Below are 19,631 nucleotides of genomic sequence, written 5' to 3'. Positions count from 1 at the left end.
TGGGTTTCATTGTTTCTTACTGCTGTATAGTATTCTATGGAGTACATGTCCCATAATTTCTTTATCCAGTCTACTGTTGATGGGCATTTGGGTTGGTTCCAGGTCTTAGCTATTGTGAATTGAGCTGCAATAAACATTAATGTGCAGATGGCTTTTTTATTTGCCAAATTAAATTCCTTCTTCACAGATCTAGAAAAAATGATGCTGAAATTCATATGGAGACACAGAAGACCTCGAATAGCCAAAGCAATCCTGTACAACAAAAACAAAGCCGGAGGCATCACAATACCTGATTTTAGGACATACTACAGGGCAGTTGTTATCAAAACAGCATGGTACTGGTACAGAAACAGATGGATAGACCAATGGAACAGAATAGAAACACCAGAAATCAATCCAAACATCTATAGCCAACTTATATTTGACCAAAGATCCAAATCTAATCCCTGGAATAAGGACAGTCTATTCAATAAATGGTGCTGGAAAAATTGGATTTCCACATGCAGAAGCTTGAAGCAAGACCCATACCTATCACCTTACACAAAAATTCACTCAACATGGATTAAAGACTTAAATCTACGACCCGAAACCATCAAATTATTAGAGAGCATTGGAGAAACCCTGCAAGATATAGGCACAGGCAAAGACTTCCTGGAAAATACTCCAAAAGCACAGGCAGTCAAAACCAAAATTAACATTTGGGATTGCATCAAATTGAGAAGCTTCTGTACCTCGAAAGAAACAGTCAGGAAAGTGAAGAGGCAACCAACAGAATGGGAAAAAATATTCGCAAACTATACTACAGATAAAGGATTGATAACCAGAATCTACAAAGAAATCAAGAAAAACCACAACAACAAAACAAACAACCCACTTAAGAGATGGGCCAAGGACCTCAATAGACATTTTTCGAAAGAGGAAATCCAAATGGCCAACAGACACATGAAAAAATGTTCAAGATCACTAGCAATCAGAGAAATGCAAATCAAAACCACAATGAGGTTCCATCTCACCCCGGTGAGAATAGCTCACATTCAGAAATCTACCAACAACAGATGCTGGAGAGGATGTGGGGAAAAAGGGACACTAACCCACTGTTGGTGGGAATGCAAACTGGTTAAGCCACTATGGAAGTCTGTCTGGAGATTCCTCAGAAACCTGAACATAACCCTACCATACAACCCAGCCATCCCACTCCTTGGAATTTACCCATTGCATTGATTTCTTAAAGCAAGCAGGCTGGCTGTCTTCAATAGCAGCCTACAGTCTACACTGATCTTATTGTCTCCTTATGGTGTCACTTAACTTGTCATATAAACTGAATCCTAAGTCAAAACAGTCTATATTCAGATTAAGCATGTGGGTCCAGAGTATTTCACAGGAGATGTGTACTTCACGTTACATGAGGTGGTACGTACTGTTGGGTTGTCATTTTATTAGCGATCCTGAGTTTGTCCCCTTGTTTAAAGGGGTGACTACAAGCTCACCATTAAAAACAATTTTCTACTTACAATCAGCCAGGAACCTGTAAGGTGATAATCTTTCTGGCACATAATTATCCTGTTTCCCCAACACACTGACGACCCTGCCTGAAAGAATTATTTGAATTAGAATTGCAAAATGGTCATCTTTTACTTTTTTATTAAGATATAATTTATATACAGTGAAGATTCATCCTTTTTACAATTTTGCTAGTCATGACAAACATATGCATTTAAGCAATCACCACAACCATTAAGATATAGAATATAGTTTTATCACGTCTCCTCAATTTCCCCAGGTCCCATTATAGTTAACCCCTCATCTCTGGCCCCTAGGAGCCACTGATCTGTTTTCTCTGTTTTCTATCCCTTTAGATCTGCCTTCACCACAATGTCACATACCTAGAATCACACTTTGTGCAGCCTTTGAGTCTGGCTTCTTTCACTTAGCAAAACGCATTTGAAACGCACCCATGTCGTTGCCTATATCATGAATTCTCCCTTTACACTGCTGACTAGTATTCCATTGCATGAGTGTATTACACTGTCTTTACCTGTCTCACAATTGAGGAATGCTTGGGTTGTTTGCTGTTTGGGAAAATTATTATGCATCAACAAAGTATAATAAAGCCCATAAAAGTTCTTATGTATATCTTTATGTGAACATAGTTTTCACTTCATTTAGGTAAATACTTAGAAACAGGATTGCTGGGCATGTGACACACCCACTACCAGGGTGCCTGAATCAAGTCCCAGCTGCTTTGCTTTTAAACCAGCTTCCAGGTATTATGTGGCCAGGGAGGCAGCAGGTGATGGTCCAAGTACTTGGGTCCCTGCCACCCTTGTGCGAGAACTGGGAGGAGTTCCAAGCTCCTCACTATGACCTGTCCCAGGCCTGGATGGCTCTGCTTTTCAAATAAAATGAAAAATAAAAAAAAAAAAAATAAAGTTAAGTAAAAAGGAAGTAAAACTGCTAAGAATGTAGTAAGTATGTGTTTAACTTTATAAGAAACTGCTAAATCCTTTTCCACAATGGTTGTACCATTTTACATCCTACCCCCACCATATGAGATTTAAGTAGTTGCTTTCTAAATTATATCATCCTTTATATTTCTTGCTTGGCATTCTCCCAGAATGAAAAGCATTTCCTCATTATCTTAAGATGAACTACAGTTCTGTTTATAAAACAGAGTAAATACTAATTCTTTCCACTTCATTACTAATTTCTAGAAGAAAGGGAATAGTAGTCATCTCCAGGGGTAGCAAGAGATTGCTTGCTTTGTCATTCTTTGCTTTTTATAACTATAGATCTATGAATTTTTGTTTATCCCATGTTTTATAATCAATAGTAGTTATCATTTTTAGATCCTCAAATGGTCCTAAATTTAACTAGCAGGAGCACAGGCAAGCTGGCTGTTGACTTTCTGACGTGACTTCATTGGCTTTGGACCCATTTTTGCTTTCTGGCACAATGATTCCCCTTCCCACCTTGAATCTGTCCTGAACTGAGCCTAGAACCAGCGTTGCTCTAAGAAGCTTGGTTCCTTTTAAGGGTATTTAGAAACCATGTCTGGGCAGCAGATACTTCATGGCTGGAATGTCATCACTTCTAGGTTCTTTCAGTAGAAATGCACAAACACACACACACACACACACTTTAAATCAAGAACTAGGATATATATGTACATATGGGGGACTTAAAAATCACAGAAAATTAATATTATAAAAAACCATGTACAAATTTCAAAAGCTTTTAGTACCACAATAAACTTATCTTTAAATTCCAGTTTTCAATGAATGTTTTTAAGTACCTTCATACATTTAATCATGAACTCATACCAATCAAAGTTAACCAATTGCAGTGCTTCTTTTTTTAAAAAAAAATATTTATTTATTTTGAAAGCTAGAGTTACAGAGAGAGAGAAAGAGAGAGAGAGAGAGAGAGAGAGAGAGAGAGAGATCTTTCATCTGCTGGTTCACTCCCCAGATGGCTGCAACAGCCAGCACTGGGGCAGGCCAAAGCCAGGAGCTAGGAGCTTCATCTAGATCTCTCACAGGAGAGGCAGTGGCCCAAACACCATATTCTGTTGCTTTCCCCAGGCCATTAGCAGGAAGCTGGACAGGAAGTGGAACAGCCAGGACAGGAACTGGAACCCATACGGGATGCCAGAATCACAGGCAGCTTTACCTTCTATGCTACAATGCTGATCCCTAACGTACTTCTGCCTTTAATGTTTTTGTTTGTACTCTTCTCTCTTATATCAGAAATTTTGATTCTTAATAAAAATCAATGTATTTACAAACTTGTTTTGTCTCCTAATTCAGCTAAAATAATTTCAAAGTTAAAATGCCAGTCTTACTGCTACAAATAAAACTGTTAAGGGAAGTTTAAGATTTCTTTGCAGTTCTTTTTTTCCTTGCATTTCCCCTTAATGAATGCTGTCAAACTACTGAGTTCAAAAGTCATTGAAATAATCCTTTCCCTGTGTTGGTTATGTATTCTGTGTGTTTCCATTGTTTTCAATTTTAGGTTCCGGTCTGAATACAATTGTGAAGTTCCCCAGGGTACTCCTGTGTGCATCCCATAGGTGAGAAACACACAAGCTCTCTGCTTTCCCTTGCCCTGGAGTGGCTTCTCATCTGCCCCTTCTCACTGAAACACAGGCTCTTCTGTATGGCTTCCTCCCTCCCCCCATAGAACTTCCTTTGATCTCATGAGTCAGGAGAGGCATTTCCCTCCTCTGGATTCCAATGGCTTCTTAACCATTCTTGATAGGGATCTTAGAATATTCTACCTTACTTTGCATTCCTTGTGTCAAAGGTTAGCGAACTTTCACTGTAAAGAACCACACAGTAAATAGTGCAAGCTTGGGGGCCACATACATCTCTGTCCCACACTCTTCTGTATTATAGTTGCTTATACTCTTAGCTTGCAAGCCTAGCAAAACAGCTGGTGTCCTGAGCTGCGCCTTTGGGTCACAATGCCTACCTTATGTCATCCTTCTATTTTAAGTACCTTAGGGACAGAAAAATATCTCTGCCCATCCCTGAATGCCCCATTTAGAGCTGAGCACTTGGGAAAAGACACCTTCTAAGTGCTTGTTCAATTCATGAGATGATACCATTGCTCTATGGAATACTTTCAATACTTTCTTATTACTACAGAAAATTGAGCTATATAAAACTATCAAAACACTGTGCATACATACAGAGCATGAGTTACAGACAGCATCCTATGGGTAATTCCAACCTGTGTGTGCAATTGCTCACTTAGCCTTTGTTCAGGGGACAGAAGAGGATGCCAGGAGGTGTGGCAGCTGATCACCACACACTTGAGAACTCTTGAGATTCAACACAAGTGCCCAGGTGAGAGGTCACAGCTACAAATGTATAGAAGCAGAGGTAGGAGTAATGAAACTCCCCTCCTATGACCTAGAAAATAGCTCCTACCTCTTATAAAAGTACAAGTTGAGTTCTTACCCGAGATACTTGGCATAAGAAGTGTTTCAGATTTGTTTGGATTTTGGAAATTTGGCATATACATAACGAGATAATCTGGGGATGTTACCCAAGTCCAAATAGGGCCTTTATTGATGTTTCCTATACACCTTGTACACGTAGCTGGAGGGTAATTTCATGGATATTTAGTGTTACCAGAATTTGGACTACAATGTGTCAGAGGGGAATTTTCCACTTGCAGCATCCAAAAAGTTTTAGATTTTAAAGCATTTCAGATTTTCAGATTTTGAGATTAGGCCAGGAGAAGTCACTAACAAGGAAAGCGGAGAGCTCTGGCTTCCAGAAGTCCGACTCCGTGTTCATCCATGTCTGAAAGAGAAATGGAGATTTTTTTTTTTTTTTTTTTGACAGGCAGAGTGGACAGTGAGAGAGAGAGACAGAGAGAAAGGTCTTCCTTTTCTGTTTGTTCACCCCCAATGGCCGCTGTGGCTGGCGCACTGCGCTGATCCCAAGCCAGGAGCCAGGTGCTTCTCCTGGTCTCCCATGTGGGTACAGGGCCCAAGGACTTGGGCCATCCTCCACTGAAATCCCGGGCCACAGCAGAGAACTGGACAGGAAGAGGAGCAACCGGGACAGAATCTGGCGCCCCAACCGGGACTAGAACCTGGTGTGCCGGCGCCGCAGGCGGAGGATTAGCCCATTGAGCCACGGCACCGGCCGAGAAATGGAGATTGATACCATCTGCAAGAGAACAGAAAAAGACCTGTGGCTGGTTTCTATGGCTTTCCAAATTTGGCAGGGCTAAGGAAACAGCAGGATTAACTCTATGAAGAAGAACCACATTGCACTACAATGTCTTCCCTGAGCACTTTTTCTGAACTTACACCTTAGTGCAAAATGCTAAATGTACAAGAGAAAACACAAACTGGACGTGCTTTTAAAAGATCTGTGGCTGTGTTTCAGGAAGGTTCCACAGATACTCCATTTCCACTTCTGACCCAAACCCTGGTGTCCTGGTGATGCTACTTCCTCCTGTTGGGGCCTCCACCCTCAGCAACTCACATGCACATCAAAAAAGAGAGGTCTTTGTGGTTGCTGCCAAGGAATATAAGAGTACATTGGAAAAATAAGGAAATTTATTTGTATGCAAGTGGGATGAAAAGTCCATAAAACCCAAGGAAACAAAGGTGTTTCAAACCACACTGTTTGAAGTTACAGTTCTGTCTCTTCTCTTAGCCTATCTTATCTTCAGCCATATGTTGTAAATTAAAAAGGAAGGGGGCATTTAAACCCAACAGTTCCTCTGAATAGCATTAATCCTATCACAAGTAGTTTGTGGCAAAAAGCTGCCTTTTAAGCATAACCAAGTTAAACATCTGAACTATTTCTGCTGTCTCTTAAATATTAAGATGTAACACATTGATGATGTTTGTTGACATTTGTTAAACTTTTGATGAACAATTAGCCTGCAAGAATATTAACAGGAAATTCCATTCATGAGATAAGCAGCTGTTTGTGCAAAGCTTCAGCCAGATCATGAGACCAAAAATCTTCTTTAGGTAACTACTGTGTGTTAAATAGTCAGCATTCCTTACTTGTCCAAAAGGAAATGCTTTGAAAATAACTTTGATGGCTAATTTGCACTCATATTTTTGTACAGAGAAAATAATTTTTATGGTTAATTTTGACTCTGGTACTTACCCTTTGTAAAAGATGAGTATTTAATAGCTGTTTTTAATCATCATATGAATTTCAAACAGCAGTCGTCTGCAAGTGTCTGGCCGCAGTAATTTCCAAATTATGATGCAGAATCCTAAGGCTGGTCTTAAAAATCTTGCTTCCATAGCATGGCACAGGCACTGTTGCTTCCTTCTTGATGCAAAAACTTAAGAGTACCTACAATGAGGCAAAAGCATGTCTCTCATTTTTGAGCTATTAAAACATTTAATGTAGTCATCACATCATACCACCCATGTAGGCAAACCAAATTACTGAGGATACAGAGAAAAAACACTGATGAGGAATGACTTGGGAAACTTGGCCTCAACAGTAATGACGGCCGTTCAGTGGAAGCACTAGAAAGACAGTTAGTTCTTCATGGAGCAGTGAGGATTTTATCACAGATTCACTCACAATCCACCAGTCACCAAATTCTATAGAGCCTACTTTTTAGGTAATTTTAAAAATATGTATGTATGTATGTATGTGTCTATTTCCATCTACTTGAAAGACAAGAGATCCATCTTCTATCTACTGGCTCACTCCACAAATGCACTCATTAGCTAGGGCTGAGCCTGGCCAAAGTCACAAGCCTAGAATTGCATCCAGGTCTCTCACAAGGGTGGCAGCAGCCCAAGCATTGGGCCATCTTCTACTACCTCCCAGATGTATTAGCAGGAAGCTGGGTCAGAAACAGAGGAGTGGGGTCCCAAACAGGCACTCTGACATGGGATGCAGGCCTTGCAGGTGGCAGCTTAACCCTCTGTGTCACAATGCCTTCCCCTCTATGGAACCCATCTTCTAAATACCATTCCCATCTGCCTTTTCCTCTTTATCCAGACTGCTTTATCTTTCCCCTCTTCTGTATCCCTCACAAGATCATTACTGAAAAAAACTGTCTGCCTCCACCTTGCCGGCTTACTTCCCATCCTTTTTTTTTATTTTATTTTACAGATAGAGTTAGACAGTGAGAGAGAGAGAGAGACAGAGAGAAAGGTCTTCCTTCTGTTGGTTCACCCCCTAAATGGCCACCACGGCTGGCGCACTGCACCGATCCAAAGCCAGGAGCCAGGTACTTCCTCCTGGTCTCCCATGTAGGTGCAGGGCCCAAGCACTTGGGCCATCCTCCACTGCCTTCCTGGGCCACAGCAGAGAGCTGGACTGGAAGAGGAGCAACCAGGACTAGAACCCAGTGCCCTTATGGAATGCTGGCACTGCAGGTGGAGGATTAACCAAGTGAGCCACGGCACCAGCCCTATCCTTCTAATACTCCAATAAAGTCCAAACGTGTCAGATCATGTGTGGCTATCAGTAAATATTTCTGAGCAGGCATCCCCAATATGTCATTTATTGACAAGCTGCATGCATATACCACTTACGCTCAAGTCATGCATTAAATATCAGTAAAGCTTATTGTGTTTCTTACTCATTTTCAGATTAAAGAATATTCCTGCATCCAATTTTCCTCTAATATTTTCTTGCATACTTTTTGGGGAAAAGGCCTCCTCCACAACTTGGGAGACCACTGCCCCAAACAGTCATCAAGGTAAAGTCCCTGAGACAGTAATTAGGACCCTGTCCAAAGGTCAGCATTTATGATCTTTAGCTTTCACTTTACAGTAAACCTAAGGCCCTTCCAGATTCCTTGTTTGCTCAAAATCGCCTCAAACCTGGCTACAAAGATAAGCAGGTATCTGCTCAGACAGGCCCATCCTCACCGTCATCCTCCTTGTCCCCAGCCCTTTGCTCTGCTCTGGCCTTCAGCAATGAAGGAGTTAACACAGAACATACACTGTCTCCTAACACCAATACTTGACTATTCCATGCCAAGTTGTTTTCCAGTTAAGAGCACCTCTATAGGTTTAACTGGCCAAAGGTCTGAACTGTTTCTCAAGAGGATGAAGAAGTATCCCTTTTAAAGCAAATTCCCAGGAGCTTGAAGAATGCATTGGGCATTGGGCCTGTGCATCATTTAACAGCCTTCCACTGGCTAGAACTACCAACCATTACCAATTTAAAAAGTATCCCAATATGTACCCAATATAGTTTTTTTAAAAAGATTTATTTATTTATTTATTTGAAAGTCAGAGTTACACAGAGAGGAGAGGGAGAGGGAGAGGGAGAGGGAGAGGGAGAGGGAGAGGGAGAGAGAGAGAGAGAGAGAGAAGAAGAAGAAGAAGAAGAAGAAGAAGGAGGAGGAGGAGGAGGAGGAGGAGGAGGAGGAGGAGAGGGAGGGAGGGAGGGAGGGGTCTTCCATCCGCTGGTTCACTCCCCAATTGGCCCCAACAGCTGGAACTGCGCCAATCCGAAGCCAGGAGCCAGGAGCTTCTTCTGGGTCTTCCACTTGGATGCAGGGGCCCAAGGACTTGGGCCATCTTCTACTGCTTTCCCAGGCCATAGCAGAGAGCTGGATCAGAAGTGGAGCAGCCGGGTCTCAAACCAGCACCCATATGGGATGCCGGCGCTTCAGGCCAGGGCGTTAACCCAATGCACCACAGCACTGTCCCCTCCCCCATATAGTTTTTTTAAAACTTTTATTTAATAAATATAAATTTCCAAAGTACAGCTTTTGGATTACAATGGCTTCCCCCCGCCCCATAACTTCCCTCCCAACCGCAACCCTCCCATCTCCCACTCCCTCTCCCATTCCATTCACATCAAGATTCATTTTCAATTCTCTTTATATACAGAAGATCAATTTAGAATATATTAAGTAAAGATTTCAACAGTTTGCACCCACACCGAAACACAAAGTGTAAAATACTGTTTCAGTACTAGTTATAGCATTAATTCACATTGTACAGCACATTAAGGACAGAGATCCTACCTGAGGAGTAAGTGCACAGTGACTCCTCTTGTTGACTTAACAAATTGACACTCTTGTTTATGGCGCCAGTTAATCTCCCTAGGCTCTTATCATGAGTTGCCAAGGCTATGGAAGCCTTTTGAGTTTGCCAACTCCAATCTTATTTAGAGAAGGTCATAGTCAAAGTGGAAGTTCTCTCCTCCCTTCAGAGAAAAGTACCTCCTTCTTTGATGGCCCGTTCTTTCCACTGGGATCCCACTTGCAGAGATCTTTCATTTAGTTTTTTTTTTTTTTTTTTCCAGAGTGTCTTGGCTTTCCATGCCTAAAATACTCTCATGGGCTCTTCAGCCAGATCTGAATGCCTTAAGGGCTGACTCTGAGACCAGAGTGTTGTTTAGGACATCTGCCATTCTATGAGTCTGTTGTGTATCCTGCTTCCCATATTGGATCGTTCTCTCCCTTTTTTAATTCTATCAGTTAGTATTAGCGGACACTAGTCTTGTTTATGTGATCCCTTTGACTCTTAGACCTATCATTATGGTCAATTGTGAACAGAAATTGATCACTTGGACTCATGAGATGGCATTGGTACATGCCACCTTGATGGGATTATATTGGAATCCCCTGGCACGTTTCTAACTCTATCATTTGGGGCAAGTCAGATTGAGTTTTAACCATAGCTTCTAAACAGCCTGGTCATGGTTGTGGTGAGCATTTTGGGAATAAACCGGCAGATGAAAATTCTCTCTCTCTCTCTCTCTCTCTCTCTCTCTCTCTCTCTCTTCCTCCCACTTCCCTCCCTCCTGCTAAATCCGTGTGTGTGTGTGTGTATGTGTGTGTTAATAAAGGTTTCAAAACTATGGCATCATGATCTCTTGTGTCATTATTTTGAAATTATGAAACTCTTCTATGTCCTTGATTATTGTAAGACTCTATGCAGAGGGAAGAGATAGGGAGAAAATAGCAGAGGAAACTCCACGCTAATTAGAGGGATACTGTGGATCGACGTGGAGAGTGTGAACACACACAACTCAGGACCCCAGCAGCCTAGAGCCTCAGCACCAGCCTTGGAGTGAAGTGAGACCAGACTGCAGCAGCCCAAACCACTGGTGACAAAGCTGCAGGGAGATCCTGGCATGAGACTGGCTTGGAACCATGTGGGAGACGGTAGATCTGCCAACCTAGAGGGGAAAAAAGGAGGGACACATTTCTCTCTCCCCGACTACCTGGCACCAGCATGCTGTAACTAAGAGAGGGCAGGTACCACTATGGACACCCATAACAGCTGAGCCAGCTTGTGTCTGCACGCCCGGTAACCAGCCAAGGGGAGATGCCTGAGTCTGGCTGAGATTGGCAGGGGGCTGGGTGCTCATGACTGTGGGAGCCTTGTGTGCTGGGACTGTGAAAACACTGTGGTGTGGGAGGGAGCAGGGTGTTTGACATTTAATCTCTTTTCATGAGTATCAAGTTAAGAAAACTCATTATTTCCAGTAAGTGCTAGTGTTTCCCTCTGTAAATGAAACTACATTGTTATAAGGGGTAGAATCTGAGTCTCTCAGTGTTTAATTTTGAAGAAAACTACCAAAAGACAGTTAAGCTGCTCTGCCTAATTAATGAGAGAATTGGATGGAATGGGTAAGAAGGGAGAAAAGAGGAGGAGAGCAAAAAAGGAGAAAGAAGAGAGAGCACAGAAACAGTTCTGGAAGTAGTGGGAGAGTGAATTTAATAGTGGGTCGAAGGGGCCGGCGCTCTGGTGTAGCAGGTAACCTATTAGAGACCTGGCTGCTCCACTTCCAATCCAGCTCCCTGGCAATGCACATGGGAAAGCAGCCAAAGATGGCTCAAGTGCTTGGGCCCCTGCCACCCATGTGGGAGAGGGCAGGTACCTCTCCCTGCCACCATGTGGGAGAGGGCAGGTACCAGTAATGAAGGAAGCTCCTGGCTCCTGGCTTCAGATCAGCCAAGCTACAGCTGTTGCAACCATCTGGGGAGTGAACCAGTGGGTGAAGGATCTTTCTCTGTGTCTCTTTTCTCTCTGTCTCTCTCTCTAACCCTGTCTTTCAAATAAATAAATAATCTTTAAAAAAAAAATAGAAAACAGTGGTTGAAAACACTGAAGATTTGGTTTCAGATCGATTGCTCTATAGTTTTGCAATATAGCCTTCCTTATCATCAGATTGCCAGCAAAACTCCACCACATACAACTGCTTTATGTGCTTTTTATTTTAACAGAAGGAACAAATAATCAAAGGCTATAGCTGTGGCTGGGTTGACTCCAGGGAAAAAATAAAAGAACAGCTGCAAGACAGAGTGGAGAACAAAAAATTTGGCCAAAGTTGAAAGCAGAGGTGATAGGCAGTGGGGTGGGAATGCATAGAAATTTACACACAAGTTTTGACCTTGGGCTTGCTGGTGGACAGAGAATTTGAGGTTTCTTCTAGATCTCAGAGCAGGCAGCAGGCAGCCCAGCTGAGATCTGGTTCACTCCTATAGCTGACCCCACTGTGGCTGGATCTCAACCCAGTGGAGACCCTGCACTAGGAGCTCAAGGATGAGAGCCATAATTTAATTTTTTCACCCAGCCAAGCAAAGATTTTACCTCATAATAGATGATGAAAAAATATTATTGCTTCACTTTACAAATCCCAATTAATAATTGCTGATCTATCATTTAATTACAGTTGGCAGCCTAATATTCTGCAGCGTTAGTCTGAGCTATTATTATCTAAAGGTACTCAAGGTTCTTCTGTTTATTATATGGTAATGAAAAATTATTTTATATTATTATAGTTATTTTTGGTATTAAAACATTCTGTTTTCTTAATCAATTAATTTGAGAGGTAGTGAGCTAGAGAAACAAATAAACAGAGAGCTCCAAACATTTGCAGTACTCGGGACTGGTCCAGGGAGCTGAATCCAAGAGTCAGGAACTCAATCTAGGTTTCCCACATGGACAACAGGAAAACAGCAGCCATCACTGCTGCTTCCCGGGGTCTGCACTGGTAGAAAGCTGGAATCAGGAACTAGAGTTGGGATTTGAATCCGGGCATTCTGAAGAGGGAGGTGTCATCCTAACAACAGTTTAGCCCCTAGACCAAATGCTCACCCTCCTGTTTCTTTGAGGGTATCAAATAATTTGTCAATCCCTTGAGGTTATCTTTTTTTTTTTTTCAGTGAATTAGTGAGCCAGAATGAATCGAGTCATGATGACCTGAAGAAAGTCAGGTTCTAAGTACCTACCAACTAAGAACATCCTATATGGACTTTAAGGGGATGAATTATGTCTCCCCACAATTCATGTACTGAAGTCTTAACCACTAGTACCTCGGACTATAACTGTATTGGGTTAGGATCTTTTTTTATCGTTTCCTTTTTTCTTGAAAGGCAGAGTTACAGAGAGAGGGAGAAAGACAGAGAGCTCTTCCATCTGCTGGTTCACTCCCCAAATGGCCTCAATGGCTGAGACTGGGCCAGGCCAAAGCCAAGAGCCTGGAACTCCTTCTGGATCTCTCACATGGATGGCAGAGGCCCAAGGACTTGGGCCATCCTCTACTGTTTTCCTAGGTGCATAACCAGGGAACTGGATCGGGAGTGGAGCAGCTGGGAAGAGAACTTGGCATCATAAGTGGTGGCTTAACCTGCTGCACCACCACACCAGGCTCTGGGGAAAAGACTTTTAAAGAAATAATTAAGGTAAAATGAAGCCTTAAGTAGAGCCCTACCTATTTTGATTGGCATCCTCATAAGAGGCTATTAAGGGGGCCGGCATTGTGGTATAACAGGTAAAGCCATCACCTGTGATGCTAGCATTCCATATGGGTGCTGGTTCAAGACCCGGATGCTCCACTTCCAATCCAGCTCCCTGCTAATGGCCTGGGAAAGTAGTGAAAGATGATCTAAGTCCTTGGGTCCCTGCACCCACATGGGAGACCCGGAAGAAGCTCCTGGCTCTAGGCTTTGGATTAGCTCAGCTCCAGTCATTGTGGCCAATTATGGAATGAACCAGTGGATGGAAGAGCTGTCTCTGTCTCTCTATATTTCTCTCAGTAACTATGCTTTTCAAATTTTTTTTAAAAGAAGAGGATATGAGGACACAGACACACAGAGAACTTTTGAAGATCCACAAGTCAAACAGAGAGGCCTCAGAAGCAACAAACCTGCTGAAACCTTTATTTTGGACTTTAAGCCTTCAGAATTGGGAGAAAATTGATTTCTATTGTTTAATCACTTGGAATGTGGTACTTTTTTATGGCAACCCTAGAAGTCTCACACAGGGACCATGCTTTCCAAACTAAAAATTAGGACATATGACCTGTCAAGTAGAAATTATTTAGAATCGGTCGACCAGAACACCCCATATTTGAAACGCAGCCATACCCAATCTGCAGTTAATCCACAGCCTTACTTCCACATAGGAGTTTACTTAATCCTAGAAAAATACTTGTATTCAGCTCTTTACAAAATCTTAGGAAAGGAAGTCCCATTACCACCACTGGAAATACACCATGGCTCAGTTGTGGAATCAAAGTTTTTACCATCGTGCATCATTTTGAGGCCATTTAAAAACCAAACCAAAGAATCAAGGACAGAAATCCATAGACTTTTCATCCTTAACATATAAGTGTAGGCTAAGTTATTATGAGGACATGCTCTTTTATTTTTAGAAAAAGAAGAAATTTAAGAATCCTGCATGATTTTGAGAAGATAAATCCGGTGAGAAAAACAGCAACGAAAGGATTCATAGAGTCTTCGAACAACCAAATACAGAATTAGAAAACACCCAGGGGGTGCAGGTGGAAAGGAATTATTTTAAACTAAACATCCTTTAAGATCTTAATCAACAAATGAACTAGAATCTGGCCACAGATTTGTTGATTTGGTATGTATTAAACACAATGCCTGTTTTATCCCTCAGAGCTAGAATAAAAATCAAAGCTCTTATTAATACACACCACAGAAAAAATGTTAATATATATGTTGAAAAGCCCAATGGGAATTTAAAGAAAATGATGAAGCATGTGGAATCTCCATCAAATGCAAGCCAGGTGTGAAAACATCAGATTCCAGACCTTTCCATTACCTCTCTGCATTTCTATTCTTTCCAGGTCTGAAAAGTTCAGTGAAATAAAAAGGGAAAATTAAACTACAGCTGCTTGTGGAAGAAATATGCGTATTCACTCTGGGGTAAGATGACAAAGTGGAACCAAATTATGAAATTGCCTAATGTGGGGCAGGCATCTGACTCAGTGTTTAAGACACTGTTTAAGGGACCGGCACTGTGGCGTAGCAAGTAAAACCACCGACTGCAGTGCCAGTGTCCCACATGGTACCAGTTCAAGTCCTGGCTGCTCCACTTCCAACCCAGCTCTCTGCTCATTAGCCTGGGAAAGCAGTAGGGGATGGCCCAAGTGCATGGGCCCCACCACACACGTGGGAGACCCTGCTGAAACTCCTGGCTTCTGGCTTCAGATCAGCCCATCTCTAGTGTTTGCAGCCATTTGAGGAGTGAACCAGTGGATGAAAGACCTCTCCATTTCTGCCTCTCTCTCTAACTCTGCCTTTCAAATAAATAAATGAAGCTTTAAAAATAAATAAATGCAAGGAGTAATGAAAGACATTGCTAGGGAAAAATAAATTACATCAACTTGCCTTGAACCAATGAAGAGGGAAAATCTCATACAAAAATTTCAAAAAGTGTTACCCAGACACAACCAGGTATTCTCAAATACAGAAAGGTAGCTCTTGGCCTTATCTCTCCAGAAACAATACCAAAAAGGTTCAAAATGAACAGAAGAAATTAATAAAAAGACAGGCGCAAGTCTTTACTTATTAATAATGACCTTGAATGTAAATGGACTAAATTCCCCAATTAAAAGATACATACAGAGTGCTTCCAAGATAGCGGAGTAGGGAGGGAGCTTATTGCTCCAGTCTAGAAGACAGTTCTTAAAAAGTGGAGAGAGTGCAGTCTCAGGGAAGAGTTAGGGAGAAAATGGCCGAGAAAATGCTATGCAAATTAGAGGGACACAGTGAACCTATGTGGAGGGCGTAGATGCCCACAACTCAAGACCCAGTAGCCAAGAGCCTACGTATCATCATTGGAAAGTGAGGTAAGACCAGGCGGCAGCAGCCCAAGCAACTGCAATAAAGCTGCAGGAAGAGCATGGAGGGAACCCGGCTTGGAGCCCCACGGGGGATAATGTACCTGACAAACCAGAGGAGAAAACAAAAAGGAGGAAAATGTTTCTCTTTCCTTGATCACCTTACAACAGCATCTTGTAACAAACCAATAGAGTGGGTGCCATTTTGGATATATGTAACAGCTGTGCCAGCTCATGTCTGCGACCAGCAACCAGCTGAGTGGAGACTCCTGACTCTGGTGGGGAGAGCTAGCAGTGGGCAGGGTGCTCATGATTGTAAGAGGCTTGTTTGCCAGGACTGAAAAAAAAAAAAAACAAAACAAAACAAAAAACAGGCTGTGTGGGAGGACTCACAGTGTGACTGGGACTTTGGGCAGTCACTGTGGGAGTCTGCACATGCTCAGGGCTTGCTGGTTACCTGGTAAGGGACACTGGTGGGGAATCTGAGCCCAACTGAGGACTGCACAGATCCTCTGTGTGGTCCTTGGAGCAGAGTGGACAAATATTATACCCACTGGGGCAAGCGCTCAGGCACTAGTCTCCTTTGAGAAGAGGAGACCAGCTGAGCAGGATAAACCTCCCTCAGAGAGAGAGAGATTTACTGTGCCAAACCTGGGTGTGTCACCTTAGATATGCCCTTCATCCTGGAGAACTGAAAAGAGCTCCCTGGCCACACCCACCACACGCCTCTAAATATTTACTGAAAGCAGACACTCCACTTATCTGCAGAGGAATAGTACAAAGATAAAAGCCAGGCCAGCACTGTGGCATAGCTGGTGGAGTTGCCGCCTGTAGTTCTGGCATCCCATATGGGCACCAGTTCGAGTCCCGGCTGCTCTACTTCCGATCCAGCTCTCTGCTATGGCCTGGGAAAGCAGTAGAAGATGGCCCAAGTCCTTGGGCCCCTGCACCCTCGTGAGAGACCTGGAGGGGGTTTCTGGCTTCTGACTTCAGATTAGTGCAGTTCTGGCCATTGCGGCCAATTGGGGAGTGAACGAGCAGATGGAGGATGTCTCTCTCCCTCTCTCTCTCTCTCTCTCTCTCTCTCTGCCTCTCCTTCTCTCACTGTGTTAACTCTTTCAAATAAATAAATAAATCTTTAAAAAAAAAAAAAAGATAAAAGCCACCACAGGGACCAGCACTGCAGCATAGTGGTTGAAGCTGCCACCTGCAATGCCAGTATCCCATATGGGTACTGGTTTGAGCCCTAGCTGCTCAACTTCTAACCTAGCTCTCTGCTATGGCTTCAGCAGTGGAGGATGTTCCAAGTCCTTGGGCCCCTGCATACACACGGGAGACCGGAAGAAGCTCCTGGCTCCTGGCTTCAGATCAGTGCAGCTCTGGCTGTTGCAGTCAATTAGGGAGTGAACCAGCAGATAGAAGACCACTCTCTCTCTCTGCTTCTCCTTCTCCCTCTGTGTAACTCTTTCAAATAAAATAAATAAATCTTAAAAAGAAAAAAAAAACCACCACAGTGAAAAAAGGAGAAACCAATGAGTATCTCCACAAATGCCAAATAACAAATACACAAATTCAAGAAACAAGAATAAGGAAAACAATATGATGCTGCCAAAAGAACACAACACTTCAACACCAGATTGTGAAGATGATGACATTGAAGAAATGTCAGAAATAGAGTTCAAAAAACTGATTATAAGGTTATATAGATGTAATCAGAAACAAATGCATGAACTACTGAATCCATACATGACATGAAAGAAAATTTCTCCCAAGAAATTGAGATTTTAAAGAGAAAATAAAATGGGATGAAGAATTCAAATAACAAATGAAAAATGCAGTGGAAAACCTTAACAAAAGAATAGGTGAAGCAGAAGAAATAATATCCAACTTAGAAAATAAAGCACAGGAAATTATACAGTCAAACCAAAGATAAGATGAGGAAATTAGAAAACTAAATTATAATGCTAGTAATCTACAGGATACTATGAAACAACCCAACATGTGGGTTCTAGGAGTTCCTGAAGGCATGGAAAGAGAGAATGGATTAGAAGGACTTTTTAGTGATATAATAACAGAAAACTTCCCTAATTTGGAGAAAGAAAGGGCCATCCAAGTAGAGGAAGCACATAGAACTCCTAACAGATATGACCAGAAAAGATCTCACCACAACATTTTGTAGTCAAACACTCCACAGTAAAACATAAAGAAAAGATTCTAAAAAGTGCACAAGAGAAACACCAGATTACTTTCAGAAGATCTCCAATTAAACTCCCAGCAGACTTCTCATCAGAAACCCTACAGGTAGGAGAGAATGATGAGATATATTCCAAGTCTCAAGAGAAAAAAACTGTCAACCCAGAATACTGTACCCTGAAAAGCTCTCGTTTATGAATGAAGGTGAAATAAAGACCTTCCATAACAAACTGAAATTGAAAGAATTTGTCACCACCCGTCCAGACCTACAAAAGATGCTTAAGGATATGCTGTACACAGAAACACAGAAACATGGTCATCACTACAGAAGAAGGTAAAGAAAGAAAATCTCCCCATAAAAGTACAAAGGAAACTGAAAGTAAAAAATAGGAAGATTTTTGGAAAAATGGCAAGACAAAGTTGTTACTTTTCTTTTTTTTTATTTAGTAAATATAAATTTCCAAAGTACAGCTTATGGATTACAATGGCTTCCCCCCACACCAATAATTTCCCTCCCACTCACACCCCTCCCATCTCCCGCTCCCTCTCCCATTCCATTCACATCAAGATTCATTTTCAATTATCTTTATATACAGAAGATCGATTTAGTATATATTAAGTAAAAATTTCATCAGTTTGCACCCACACCGAAACACAAAGTATAAAAATACTGTTTCAGTACTAGTTATAGAATTACTTCACATTGGACAACACATTAAGGACAGAGATCCCACATGAGAAGTAAGTACACAGTGACTCCTGTTGTTGACTTAACAATTTGACACTCTTGTTTATGGCGTCAGTTAATCTCCCTAGGCTCTTATCATGAGTTGCCAAGGCTATGGAAGCCTTTTGAGTTCACCGACTCTGATCTTATTCTGACAGGGTCATAGTTAAAGTGGAAGTTCTCTCCTCCCTTCAGAGAAAAGTACCTCCTTCTTTGATGGCCCTGTTCTTTGCACTGGGATCTCACTTGCAGAGATCTTTCATTTAGGTTTGTTTGTTTTTATTTTTGTTTTTGTTTTTGTTTTGTCAGAATGTCTTGGCTTTCCATGCCTATAATACTCTCATGGGCTCTTCAGCCAGATCCGAATGCCTTAAGGGCTGATTCTGAGGCCAGAGTGCTATTTAGGACATCTGCCATTCTATGAGTCTGTTGTGTATCCTGCTTCCCATGATGGATCGTTCTCTCCCCTTTTGATTCTATCAGTTAGTATTAGCAGACACTAGTCTTGTTTGTGTGATCCCTTTGACTTAGACCTATCATTATGGTCAATTGTGAACTGAAATTGATCACTTGGACTAGTGAGATGGCATTGGTACATGCCACCTTGATGGGATTGTATTGGAATCCCCTGGCACGTTTCTAACTCCACCATTTGGGGCAAGTCCGATAGAGCATGTCCCAAATTGTACATCTCCTCCCTCTCTTATTCCTACTCTTATATTTAACAGGGAATCACTTTTCAGTTAAAAGCATTGATTGGGTCATCTGGATCAGAGTGGATAAGGGAAGAGCAGGTAGAGGTGAAACCAAAACTACAACCCTGTGGAAACTTGCACACTTTGCCAGTACACTGGAGAATAGAAGGAGCCTGTGAGATATGTAAGGCCTACAAGGCATGGATTGTACATGGTTAGATTTGTGCTTTGGAAAAATCACATAAGCCAAGTGTATACCAGGCTAAAGTGGGGCTAGGATTACCTGGGAGACCACTAGGAAGCTCTAACCATAGTCTAAGAACTAAAGGGAAATTTCTGCACTGGATAATGCAGAGATCACAGTGACATTTACATAATAGTCAAGACAAAGTGCCTAATTGGGATGGGGAAAGTAATGGAGAGTCGGTCAAGTATTAGAGCCCTAGTATC

At 42.1% G+C, this 19,631-nt stretch overlaps 1 long non-coding RNA gene across 1 annotated transcript in view; it reads right to left on the bottom strand.

Moving 5' to 3' along the window:
* Positions 1-3,347: 3,347 nt before the first annotated feature.
* LOC133774348 (uncharacterized) overlaps positions 3,348-19,631 on the bottom strand; it is a 192,392-nt gene continuing 176,108 nt past the window's right edge. The window contains exons 4-5 of the long non-coding RNA XR_009868059.1: positions 6,642-6,836; positions 3,348-5,309 (exon numbers count right to left, since the gene is read on the bottom strand). This is a non-coding gene — a long non-coding RNA (uncharacterized LOC133774348). The remainder of the gene's footprint in view (positions 5,310-6,641; positions 6,837-19,631) is intronic.

The sequence above is a fragment of the Lepus europaeus genome, chromosome 15, assembly GCF_033115175.1.
Source record: "Lepus europaeus isolate LE1 chromosome 15, mLepTim1.pri, whole genome shotgun sequence".
Classification (NCBI taxonomy): Eukaryota; Metazoa; Chordata; class Mammalia; order Lagomorpha; family Leporidae; genus Lepus; species Lepus europaeus.
Note: the sequence above shows the minus strand (reverse complement) of the source record. Positions and strands in the feature narration are given on the sequence as shown.